At 39.6% G+C, this 14,029-nt stretch overlaps 1 protein-coding gene across 5 annotated transcripts in view; it reads left to right on the forward strand.

The window, feature by feature from the left end:
• The first annotated feature begins 835 nt into the window (after positions 1–835).
• The window catches only part of LOC131692520 (high affinity cAMP-specific and IBMX-insensitive 3',5'-cyclic phosphodiesterase 8), a 591,531-nt gene continuing 578,337 nt past the window's right edge, over positions 836–14,029 (forward strand). For all 5 annotated transcript variants that reach the window (XM_058979616.1, XM_058979617.1, XM_058979619.1 and 2 more), the window contains exon 1: positions 836–1,441. The gene's annotated coding sequence lies outside the window, so the exon portion shown is untranslated. The remainder of the gene's footprint in view (positions 1,442–14,029) is intronic.

Here is a 14,029-nt window from a genome sequence, read left to right on the forward strand (position 1 = left end):
TGTGAAATTGTTCTCGAATAAGACTTTCCATAAGCGTATTGGTCCAATTTCAATATTTTTTTAAATTATTCAGTAAACATACCACTATGCTTTCCTGAGACAATTTTTTCATTTTGGAAATTGTAAAATTTATGCAAAGATTCGTCATTTTTTTTAAATTGTTGCGTAATTTGAAAAATGACGCAAATCGTACACGGGAAGCAAAGCGTTATGTTTACTGAATAATTAAAAAAAAATGAAATCTGACCAATACTTTTATAAAAGGCCTTACTCAGCAACAGTTTCAACATCAATATAGTCAACGATGGTTCAAGGTCGCCACTATTTGTTTCCAGTCTTCAAAATTAAAATCCAAGATGTATTCAGTAGTTAAACCTTAAATTTAATCCTCAAAATACAGCTAAATTTCGAGATTCCAAAACCTTCAAAACCGATTCTACCATGCAGTTGAACGAATCATTTAGCAGCAGGTGACTTTCCGCTCCCAACTGCTCGAATTTTCCGCGCGAGTTACCACACACAAGCCAGCAACCGTGGGAGAGTGAGAACCCAGCGACGTACCGTTCAACACAGCAGAGCGTAATCTCCAAAACTATTCCTTCCAGTCCCGACCACCAACCGGCAGCACTACCACCGCGCACCCACCTGCTGATGAGTAACTGTGTGTAAGTGGAGCCACCCTCGCACGCAAGTCCACAACCCACCCGAGCAGCAGTAGCAGTGGCTCTGTACGTACAGTTTACGGCTTTGCTCAGTCTGCTCCGCTCTGCTGCTCCGTGATCCATATATTACGCTTTTTGGAGTCGAACGGCACGGCGGCGGCGTGTCGACGAATGTTCTGGCTGCCCACAGTGCCAAGACGGTGCCAGTCAGTCAGTTAGTATTTTTGGATCGCTCCGATAAATCGGTTCTACGGTTCCTGGCGCGAGACCGGAAATCCTCTGGCAGTAATCATTGGTCAATCACGGCGCCGTTTGCCGTCGACGGGGAGCGTTCGATTCTCGCCGGTATTCGCGTGTGTGTTTCTGGCGGAATCTTCCACTCGCTGGCTGCTGGTTTTCGGGGTTCCGCGTGTCGCGATTTTTCTTTCTTTCTATCTCTTTAAAGTTCGCGGTTCGATTCGTACCGCGCGCACCGGAGAGGGCTGGAAAGGTGTGGGCCTCGTGGATGCAGGGATGCGATAAGGCAAGTGGCGACGCGTTTGTGACGTTAATTTTCTGTGATTGTGTAGGTCCGGAGATCCACTGCTTCATTATCACCCTCTCTACTAGTCTAGTTTGACTGCACAGGCGGATAATGGGTAGTGTTTACCCCAAGAGATCGGCTCGGCCGTGAAGCTATACAGAGGAATGGATATGTTTGTGGATCCGTATGTGTGTGAGGGATCATGTGTTTGTGGAGATGTTTACCGATCCAGATTTTTTCTGTACTGCTCTGAAAGGTGAAGATTGCAAAAAAGATCGCTGGTCTTTATTTCTTGCATGTTTATTTTTTTGCTATTCAAACATATTGCTTTCGTTCAACGGATCAAACGCCGCGAGGGAATTCTTGGTGCTCGGGAAAAAAAATCCTCGCTAAAGGTAATGAAAAAATCGTTAACATTACCTCACGTGCTTCGCTATTTGTTCGGTGCATTGCCAGGTGTCGGAAGAAGAAAGATGAAAGCCTACCCCTAGGGCGAAAAATATGATTTATCCCGGTAAAATGTGCGATTCCAGCGAATTCCGTTGGGGAAAAGCGAAACCGGATACGACAATAAAAGTGTACATTTTGCGTAAAATCGTACGTAACGTAATTTACTTACTTGACTGAATAGGATACGCTCAATTCTCGGGCGGATTATGGCTTTGTGAAAAAGCCGATATCGTTGTATTGCTGTGTATGTGGGAAGTATTCCCATGTCACAGTTAGGATATTGGAAGTATCTACGGTGTATATTTTATGTGGTTCTAGCAGAATTAAGGGAAGGGTAAGGCCAATTGGGTAAAAACACATATTTAAAAAAAATGTTTTGGAGATACAGAACTTACACTCTCATTCAACTTCTATATAATAATATTACAATTCATCAATATTTTCTCAAATTTTCCTTTTCGAAAAAAAAAAATAATTTTGCGGTGCAAATTATATTTCCAATTTACTGATTTTGAAATTTTGCACTATATTTGTCAGCATATTCCTCGAAGTAACGATGGAAACTTTCTTCTTTTTTCGATTTTTGAATTTTTCGTGGCATTTTGGAGTCAAAAATACGAGTTTCGTTGAAAAATATGTCATTGTAAACAAACAATATAGCTTTCTTCAAGAAGCCGAACATCTTTTTTATTTATTGGGATTTTGTTTCGTATTCTACTCACAACTTACTGCTACCAACTTGAGGACTAGTTAGCCGATCAATCCTAACAGTTAATGCAACATACACACTCAATTCAGTTCGGTAATTTCCGCACAGCTGAACAGTCGGTAAAATTTTCGAACTGATAGCTCAGCAAATTGTCGTTAATTTACTGATTTTCAGCGATATATTTACCGAGTTTATTCAAAACAAACGTCACTTCTACTGAGATCTCGGTAAAAGCTTTGTTAGCTGAGTGCTCGGCTGTGCAAAACTTGGTAAAAGTAGCGAAAAAAGCTGGAGTTCGGTAGAACAAGATTAAGTGTGTATGTGAACGTCTAATGCAGCAGAAAGGTTCCGAATGATGTCCCGGCTAGCCAAGCACAGAAGCTCTAGTATGCAGATGAGGAAATCAATAGGAACTTTTGTTTTTTGCCTAAGTTGGTTTCAGTTACTGACGAGTAGAATACGAAACACAAATCCAACTTTTCTAAGTTTAATGTTGCAACTTCATTCACAAACAAAACTTCAAAAAATCCCTTTAGGGAATTAAACAAATTCTACGTTTCTTGAATTCTTGATGATGTGTATTGAAAATAACCCAGATGTCTTGTAATGATACAGATTGAGTGAAGCTGATGAATGGTATTGCGTGAATGATATTTTGAGTGAAGCCAAATTGTGAAGAGATGGTTGAGAGGAAATGAGTGCAGAAATTGAGGATGGATTTTGAAAGTGATTAGTATTGTGGTGCGTCAAGCAGAATGAACAGAAATGTTAGTGACAAGCTTCTAGTCATTGCGAGTCATTTAGTATTCAGCGGTTAAGCTAAATGATTGAATCAAAAATAATTTTTGGAAATAGCGAAAAGAAAGAAAATAAAAATGTTAATTTGGAAGATGTTTCTATCTTTTCGATGAAGTCGTGATTCATGCATGGACATCGTTTAGAACAAAATATATGTTGTACATTTCCTGAGGTGTTAAATTTAGTTGTGAATTTAATTTTAAATAGTCTTTTCAGTAGTTTAAAGATCACATTGCATTGTTCCTCATAAATCGACTACTATGGAGGAATCCAGTTCAATGCAATCAATATGAATTCTCTTTTAGATTCCAGAAGATGAATCGAACTTTGAGGAGTAGCATTATTGCGTTTTCTTCCAGAGTGTTGGTACAATGACATTTACATTTTGAAAAAGTTTTGAAATATACATGGGTCAGCTCAGATTTTTGTTCTAGTGTGAATTTAAAAACTTTCGCCAAAAATGACTTAATTTAGAAATGATTTAGAGGTGTCTCCAATCAAAAATCGTGTTTTTGCTATGTTTCCATAGTAAGATCACTTACACTCTGATTTAATAGGCTCTACATGCCAACAAATCATCAAAGGTTGTTTCTTAGACCTGTTTTAACATGCTCTAACAGGTGAACATAGTTCTAATCGCAATAGAAAATTTGTTAACTGGATTTTTATATAGAAAAGAATATCAAAACCAAGAAAAAATGTTACTAATATTTCTTGATTTGGTATACATTTTTATATAAAAATCCAGTTAACGAATTTTCTTTTGCGATTAGAGCTATGTTCACCTGTTAGAGCATGTTAAGACAGGTCTAAGGAACAACCTTTGATGATTTGTGGGCATGTAGAGCTCATTAAATCAGAGTGTAAGTGATCTTACTATGGAAACATAGCAAAAACACGATTTTTGATTGGAGACACCTCTAAATCATATCCAAATTTAGTTGTTTTTGGCGAACATTTTTAAATTCACGCCTAGAACAAAAATTTGAGCAGACCAGGCATTGCATTTATCCCTCATATGAGTAAATGCGTCCGGATAGATTGCTACTGCGACAATAAAAACTCACATTTTAACACAAAAAGTGTTTGGCTTCTCACACAACTTCTCCGGATAAATACAACGAGTTATTTCTCCGGATAAATAAAACCGCCGGAGAATGAGCGAATGAGTTTATCACGGTATTCTTTTTGCGCTCACTGCCTTGTTGTCGATATTCCAAACACGAAAAAACAAGTCTATCGCACTTCTTTCGAAATTAAGTGTATACTTTGACGTTTTTATTGATTCCCACGAAATTAAAATATTATCCCCTACTCCGGTGAGAAGGAAAAAATCAAATAAATTTTATCCGGAAAATTATTCTCACGCTATTTATGTAGACGGAGAATTTTGCGACTTATCTTATCTCGGAAAAATTGGACATCGGATAAGCTTCTTCTCGCGTGAGTGAGAGAGAATTACAATTCCTGGAGCTGACCGATGTATATTTCAAAACATTTTCAAAATGTGGAGAGGTCTGATAAGCATAATGAGCTTCTCGTGCCTTCAAATTAGAATATCATATAGCAGGGCCGTCTTAAGACCACTCGGGACCCCTGGGCATTATTGAACCAAGGGACCCCTATAGTTGAACAGAATTCGTTGTACTTCATGATGCGTTTAAGGTTATTTTCGTAAACAATGTGCTCTGCTATGGATAACTGCGTGAATATTGCATCTATTATATATGTCATAAGATGCCAATATTCATTGATAGATGGGCGAACATTACTAGTTTAAAAATCTACTGCTGAAGTAAAGGGCGAACAAGAAATTAATGCGACACCGAAAATGTCATGCAAATTTTCTTATAATGTTAAAAATCAATCCAAAATTTTAGGGTAGTTTTATACATCTATTTACTTCAAAAAGCAAAAGAAAAGTTAATCGATGGAGCCTTGAGTGTAAAATTGAACGCATTTTCGCTTGATGCCCTCCATCAAAGTCTTTACAGTGTCATCCGGTACCAGTTTCTCAGTTTTTTTTTCCATTTTCTTAACATGTCCTTCTCGTCTTTGACTGTCTTCTGTCGCCAAACTGTCCGGGCGCAGCTCCGGACAGTTTGGCGAAATCATATCCTTTGGAACAAAATGGACAGAATTGGCCTCATACCACTCCAGGACACTTTTAGAATAGTGGCATAATGCCAAATCTGGCCAAAATAGCGGAGTTTCGTCGTGCTGCTGCAAGAACGGCAAAAGGCGCTTCTCGAGGCACTCAGATTTGTAGATCTCGCCATTTACTGTGCCCTTTGTCACGAAAGGCTCACTCCTCAGTCCGCAAAAGCAGATGGCCTGCCAAATGAGATATTTGGAGGCGAACTTCGACATTTTCTTCTTCTTAAATTTGTCGTCCACATAGAATTTGCTCTTGCCGGTGAAAAACTCCAACCACGGAATTTGCTTAAAATCGGCTTTAATATACGTTTCGTCGTCCATCCCACAGCCGCCATATTTTGTCAACATCTTCTCGTAGAGCTTCCGTGCCCGAGTTTTAGCCGTCGATTGTTGCCGTCCATCGCGGTTTGGGAAGTTCTGTACCTTGTATGTATGTAGTTCAGCTCTCTTCTTTGCATTCTGGACGTAGCTCTGCGACATGCCGATCTTTTTAGCTAAATCACGGCTTGAGACGTTGGGATTTGCTTTAATCATCCGCTTCACCTTTCCCTCCGTCTTTTTGTTCTCCGGTCCCAATTTTCTTCCAGCTCCTTTGCCGTGGTCCAACGTCAACCGCTCCTGGAACCGCTTCAACACTCTGGAGACGGTTGAATGGTGAATGTTCAACATTTTTCCCAACTGCCGGTGCGACAGGTCAGGAAATTCCAGGTGTTCGGAAAGAATTTGTTCTCTCGACTCGCGTTGGTTCACCTCCATTTTCGTCGAATCGAAAAACACGACTTCGAGTTTGACAGCATGTAAACAATACACATCAATGAGAAAGTGTGCAAAATTTGGTTGATTTTTACCCAATGGTAAAAAAGTTATGCCCTGTTGAATGTGTCGCAATAATTTCGCGTTCGCCCTTTATAAGACTTTTGATACATTCAATACGAACAAAATACGGAAACAATTCAAAACTATCTATATTGAATTTTGTTGGTTCATAGGAGAGCCCGGGGCTACTTGGCAGTTTGGGTAAGTTGGCGGAATCCCCTTTTCTCCGTTTCTATTAGACGCTACTTCTCGTTGTGTGCCTCAACTAATATGAAACACATTGTCCAATGTGTTTTTGTTGCAAAATATTTTGTTTTGTAGTAGTTGTGGTTGATAATGTGTTTTCGAGCATTTTCTTAAATTTGAACATTTTGTGTTATTTAAGGTGATTTTTAATCTACACCACGAATGATTATATTTTTCGACAGCGCGTGAAAAGAATTTTCAGTATCCATATAGATATTACACCTATCCACAAACAAAAGTTATTTTTTAAATAGTTCTTTTTATAAAATATGCGGTTGGGGTAAGTTGACGTGCAAAAATAACCATCAAATATTTTTATTTTTCTTCGAATTTACTCCAAAGTAAGAAAATCTTTTTCTAGTGTATCTCGTCAATGCAGGGTACATTTACTTCGGCCAATTGTCTGAAGAATTTCGCAAATTTGCTTTTGAATATGGAGTACATGTCGAAGTCAAAATGCCGGGGTATCTAAAATATAATGGCAAACGTCCGTTAATATACAGTTTTATTAGAAAGTCATTCAGCACGTTCCATTAGAACCCCTGAAGTAATTGAATCTCTATTAGATTGCCGATTTTCTGGCGTACATAGAAACATACCGCCAACTTACCCCGGAACCGGGGTAAGTTGGCAGGTTTTTCACGTCCCATATTTTTGTCTATAAACTTAGAAACGATTCGTGGCAGTAAACGCCACAATTTCGAGAGTGACTGATATTCACCGTCAGAGATAGATTTAATATCGTTGAACAATACAAAGAATATTAATTCGAAATTAGTCAGGATTTTTTGGTTTGGCAAGCAATCTGCAGTTACGGTAAACGAGGTCAGATTTATGTCACAACCGGGATTATGTACCAGGAAAAAGAGCTTACCACAAAGAGTGCCTTCAAAAACGCCGACTACCTCTTTAGACAAAACTGTGATTCTCCGGTGTTTTGGCCTGATATGACATCGTGTCGTTATGCAAAATCAGTTCTAAAATTGTATAGACCCATTAAAATAAATTTTGTGCCCTAAGACTGCAATACGCCAAACTGCCCGGAGCTTCAGTAAATCGTCAATTACGAAACAGCATCTAAAAATACGGTGAAAAAAATGAAATGCAAATGTAATGAAAGTAGATCATTACTGATACTACTGTGTAAAAGTTGATGAGTACCGTTCAAAAATGTTTTTAAATATTACTTATAACAAACTGATTTTTGTTCTTAATTTGAATAACAAATCTATTTTTGGCCACCGTTTCTACGTACTGCAATAATTTCGTGGACAACCTTTGGTTGTATAACTAAAAAATATCTAATATACTAGAAGTATGCATGATATATACTACATCACTGCCACTCAGTTTGATGCGTTTTACTTCGGCCTTAGGCTAACCGAAACCAGAAGTGCATGTACCGAGGATTCGTTTGTCTATTTCGTTTGATCATGCAGTATAATATGGTTAATATAACACTATGAAATTCTAAGAAAATCAACTAACAATATGCCAATAAAATTCAACTGTTAAAATTATGTATTGGTTAATATTTCAATACGAAGATGTCTTTAAACGAATCTATCAATTTTTATTGAGCTCACAAAAGTGTTATTCTTAACGTATTGAACGTGAGCAGTACCACGTTCCTGATGTGGTGAAACTGGATATTATGTGGCTTCAGAAAGCCATATTTTGTTTTTCAATAAACATTCCACTCTGCGAACAGAACGAATTGAAATCACTCAATATTGTGTTAGCGAATCCCATTTAGATGATTTAGAGTCAGAATGATTCTTTTTCAACCGAGTTTCTTGCTGCAGGATAACGATTCTTTGGTCGGTCTAATATATATCATTGCGTTTGACATTAATCTGATTTAACCGAAACTGAAATCAGCAACTCACGAATATTCTACTTTTGATCGGTATGTTAATCCAAGAATGCTCATCGAAATAATTTTGGAAACAAATAAAGATTGGACCGCTCTTTTTTTAAGTTTTCATGACACCAGTAGTGCAGACAGTGAGTATGATTTTATGCGCCTATCCTCATCGCGGGACCCCCAGAATCCCGGGGCCCCTCGGCCCTGGCCTGGGCCCATGCGTAAAGACAGTACTGTCATATAGCCAGAGTCGTAGCGTAGCCTTCTCGTGCTCTTGGCGGAGTCTCAGTTTTACCCCCCTTGTGGCATTTGTCAACGCTATCAGTATTGTCAGGGAAGATGCTGCGGTGTATGTAAATTTAAGTCCTTGTTAGACAATCTAACCGGGCAGTAAGATACATGTTCCAATGTCTCCGAAAGATTTCAGGTTTAAAGAATGAAAATTTTAGCCAACTTCTGGGAAAAGGATTGTCTGCATGTTCGCCTGTTTGCACAAAAAGACTATTGCAGCAATAGGCGTCGGTATGACAATTTCGCGGAGAATCAGGAGGATGAGGGAAAGCATTGGAACTACTGAAAACGGTTGCCTATTGTGGGGTGAGTTCACATGATCTATTACCATGCCCCGCATACAAACGGCTCCCGATGAATCTAAAGTGTTCCCTTAAACGGTGCTCTAGGTACGCTTTTGTAGAAATTTCGGTCCGGATCCCGACACTTGTCTGGAGCTAAACACCAAGTCTGGGCCTGGCAAGGAGAAAGGAAATAGGTTAGATCAGCGATCTGGTCCGAATCCGGGAACTGATTCTGATCCAGACTGCATTAGTTCGGACCCTTGGATTGGTTCGCATCCATGGTCTATTCCGGATTCGGGGTCTGAATTTGAGCCTAAGTCGGATCCAGGCATCTAGAATCCAAGGAGAAAGTCCGGAACAAAGCATCGCATCGATTTTAATTTTTTTTTTGTTCAATCCATCCTATTCTGTCACAAATTCGGAATTCCGACTGGCTTTTGCCAGTACTCTGGCAAACTCAAGCCGGGATTTCGGCTTTTTACAGTATTTCCGACTGATTTGACTCTGTAGAGGATCATGGGGAGACTTGTCCAAGCGCAGAATTCTATAATTGGCTTTGCCGTGTTCTACTAGGTTCATCAAAAATTTCAAAGAATATTTTTATACTTGTTTCGGTCCCTTAAGGGGGTCTTCTACTCTCATGGTTTCAAAAAATCAATTTTTTTTCTTTGTTTAATTTCAATCTATATGTATCTGAGAACACGCCAGAGAAAGGATTTGGTGAAAATCATATTCCTTGGCATGTTTCTGGGACCCGAAAAGTATCCATCTCCGGCCGTTTCTGAGATACTAAGCGCAGCGGCACCACGATGGCGGTTGTCTATGGAAAAATCATTGTTCAAAGAATTCACCGGTCCATTCTTTACGGTTTATGTAAATGTAAGCGTCTGTGAATGGTTGCTTCCTTTTTTTGGAACGCGATTATCGCACGGAAGAAAAAAATGCGTCGGACATGTTGAGAAGCGTATGGGAACGAGATTACGAAAACTGAAGAAAGAAAACAAAGGTATCTGTGGGAAAGGAAATGGAAAGTCAAGGGACAAATCAATCGGTCAGCTAAGAAAATTTGATGGGCTGGCGATTCGGAGAAACTCATGGCGTTTTCGTTTTTTCTTGGGGCTACACCAGTGTAGTGCAAAGAAAGAGATAGACTGATTACACCCAAGTTTGAATGAGTGTAGCACCGACTACACCGGTGTAGTGCACTGTCAAAAACGAATATGCCATCAAATTCTTTAGAACATATGTGAAATGCAATCTGGGCTTTCCTCGAACATTGCTCGTCATCGAACGAAAATACTCAACACTTAAAGTGTTCACCCGGCGAGGACAGTTGGTGCAAGTGGCGTCAGGCTGAAGTAAAAGGTAAACTTTATAAACTTTCGATCATGTCAGGATCTACGGCCATAAAAATACCGTAAATATTGGAAATCTTCACAAATCGTTACATAACTTTTACAAATTATAAAATAAAAGAAATGATTACAAAAATATGAGTTTTCTGATGACAGATTACCCAATTTGCCACAACTTTACTTAAGCGGGACCCATGCAGTTTCAACATCAATGTCATCAATGAAGTTTGAAGGTCGCGAGAGATTTTTTTTTGTGTCTTCAAAAGTAAAATTGAAAAGTTAAAACATGTATCTTCAAATTAAAAAAAAAGTTTCTAAACCCATTGAGTAGATGCTTTACAATGTATTCCCAAAAAAGTGCTCAATTTTAGGCCTCGCGAGTAAAAGACCCGCTTAATCCACCGAGACCTGTACGACGGCGCCGGTGGTTGAGTGGTAAGCGTGACGCCACCCATTCCAATTTGCCTGGGTTCAATTCCAGCCGAAGTCGTTAAGATTTTTCTGAGGTGAAAAAATCACGTCTTTCGCTATTCCCAAGCATAATTATCTACTTATTCTCTGTGCAACTTCAGCTAGTCCAGATAGATAACGGAGTAGCAGCCAGGGGTGGTCGCACAAGCTCAAGCTCAAGCTCAAGCTTAATCCACCGAGACCTGTAGCTACTTGCTTCGGTATGGATGCAGCACTTCCAAGAGACGTCACTTTCGGATTCCCGTCAAGGGACACCTTCTGGCCTTTACAAGGAATTTTAGGAGAATGTGCCTCATATTCCTGTAGCTTCTAGGCACCCTAGTAGATGTTCCCTCGTATGGGTCAGCCTCGCCCTCGTTAAGAGGCAAGAGGACATAGAGGTTTGTCGAGGATGGTGGTGTAGCATTTTATTTGCATTTCTGCGAAAGAACGCTTGAAATTTCCGCAAGATAACGTTACGGTTTAACCCCGCGTAGTTTGTACGCGGAACATGTCAAGTTATCATACAGACTTTCTGCACAGTAAGGGCACTTTTCAGCATTCTTACTGCGGGAAGCATCTAGATGACCTAGGGTGTGTGACTTAAGACCCAATTGTTTACTTTTTGTGGAATTCATGACCCGCGGTACAAATAGACGGATAGGGAAACGGACTTTGTGCAAGAGAAAGTAGTTCGGTAAAGTGGTACCAGCGAAGGTCACCAATAAGAGTATGATTGGGGGTACGTTTTTGAATCATCCCTCGCAACTACTACTGGGTGCAAACTGTAGGACTCAAGCTGCAAACTCTAGGACTAGCTGAAAAAAGCAATCTCTAAAACAGCTAACCCCGTACTGCAGCAGATCCTCACATGTCAAAATCTCATCGTTGACGATGCCTTCCGTCTCTGCACCTACCGCTGGATTATATACATTAGCTAGCTGAGTTAGCTAGCAACTCGAATCGCACTCCATACAAAATTAAAAACACAACCGAACTGTCTGAGAGTTACGGTACGAATGAATAAAATTGTGCTTATTATAAAGTATAAAGGTTTTGAAGCTGAATTTCCTTCGTTTAATCACTGGCTATTGTGATTATAAATAACCCCTGTAAATACACGATCGATTGGCTCAACGGTATTCAAAATATCTTGCCCATCGCGAGGTTACTTTTCGAAACATGCCCGCATGCACTTCAGAGGTATCGTGCAATTAAGAGCTGGAGTTTGAGTTTCAGTGCTCTCGCCATAAAAGTTTGAGTGAACATTATTGTGTATGAAATTTTGTATATTCCTTGTTTGGACGGGAGTCTTTGTTTTTTCCTTTCTTAAGGATTTTTTATGAACGTGTCCACTGGAAAACAGACAGAGAAAGAATGACCGGAACGGTGAGAATCAAGAAATTCACCTTTATTGGAAATACTGAGAAAAGATATGTCCTCAAGCAGGAATCGAACCTGCGATCTCCCAGTCTCTAGTTGGGTGCGTTAACCACTCCGCCATCGAGGAACTGTGATGATGCCATCACATGTTCCCAACAGTTTTTGTGATCACCGCTGCAAGCCTCCAATACCTCCTAATTGGCCCATCGACCCCCAATGTCTCCTATAAGCAGATCTTCACCTGTCCCTCTCACCGATCGGGCCAAATCTCTCTCGTTATCTATTTTCAGGTCCACTGGACTGCGCTCAAGGCTAGAGATATTTATTATCACTGTTTGCCCCATTTCCTAACTCAGTCGCCACCAGACAGTTGGCAGTGATTATGAGGTATTGTAGGCTGCAGCGGCGATCGCAAAAACTGTTGGGAACATGTGATGGCATCATCACAGTTCCTCGATGGCGGAGTGGTTAACGCACCCAACTAGAGACTGGAAGATCGCAGGTTCGATTCCTGCTTGAGGACATATCTTTTCTCAGTGTTTCCAATAAAGGTGAATTTTCATCGTTTCTTCATTCTCACCGTTCCGGTCATTCTTTCTCTGTCTGTTTTCCAGTGGACACGTTCATAAAAAATCATGTATGGAATTGTTTTGAACGTTTCGCGTTCCGCTCTTCAGCACATGGCAGCCGTCGTGACCGCCATGCAGACGTTAAGTCCAACAAAGCAAACATTACTTATGATCGCATAAAAAGACTGCTAACAGTTGTCGTCGGCTCTAAGAATCAGAATTTCTGCTCTAACGGGACGACAACCGTGAGCAGTAGTTTTATGCGATCATAAGTAATGTTTGCCAGCTGGTTCATTTGATCTGCAAAATTCATACAACACAGTCAATCTTTACTTCGCGTCCGGGTACGTCGATACGGAACTCTGTCGTTTAAGCCTTGTTACCAGCAGCCCAGATAAGCCTTAGTATTTCGACCCAGACCTAATATCGTTTAGTCAGAGTTTTTGATATCTAAGAACTGTTAAAGCTTTTTTTTTTTAATTTTGACCAGGAAAGCACGAAGGGTCCGATTGGAGGTTCATGGATTAGATTTCAACCATGAAGACAATTTTATTTTTGACTTTCATGAGAGGAATATTTCTCACAGAAAGCCATCATTACATGATGCTAGAGACCGGTGCAGGGTAGTATAGCAATGGCTGGAGGCATAGAAGTACGAAAGGAGACTGATTGAAAGTAATATGGTGGTGGCAATTATTTTTAGTCCAGGAAGTTCAAATGGCTCACGACATAATTATCCTTAAATAAGGAATGATACACAAAATAATGCAAAAACCTTAAGGAGCAAAGATGGGACGGGTTTATATAGTCGGAGACATAACCAGAGTGACGTAGGGCTGTTAGTTCAAATGTAGCAATGCTCACATGCTTCAAATAATATTTTTCTCGGTTTTTATGAAAGTGTACAGTTGGATTGTTGTATCTGAAAAAGGTATCTTATGTCAAGTAAAAATTTGATTTCGCAACAAGAAAAAATTCTTTATTGTTCTTACACTCAGAATGACTTCTAATGTGGGCACGAATAAAATGAAATAATACAGATAGCAGCTCGGGGCTCTAAATATTGCCTTCATAGTATACCGGTCTCGATTTATAGTCTTGTAGCAGATACTCCATCGCATTGTACCAGCTAGCTACGAATGGTCGTACAAGTAAATATTCAACGAACCACTTAAATCATTACAAAATTTAGATTTTTTATTGATTCTTCTTTTATTGGCGGCTTCGTCTAAGATAGGCTGAAAGCTTTAATTTTTTCTCGATCCGCTTTCGAAAGATTTGTTTGAAATAGGTTTTTCGTAATTAATGCTATTAATAATATTAATTCTTCAAAAATTTATTACAAAATTTGTGGAACATAGTGCAATAGTGGAATAATTCCATTCAGTACAACAAAAGTTGCAGACTTTCGAAATCCATCACATCTATTTTCCTGCGGTTTTGAACCTTTAGAAGAATTCTAGCTCAAA

The sequence above is a fragment of the Topomyia yanbarensis genome, chromosome 3, assembly GCF_030247195.1.
Source record: "Topomyia yanbarensis strain Yona2022 chromosome 3, ASM3024719v1, whole genome shotgun sequence".
Classification (NCBI taxonomy): domain Eukaryota; kingdom Metazoa; phylum Arthropoda; class Insecta; order Diptera; family Culicidae; genus Topomyia; species Topomyia yanbarensis.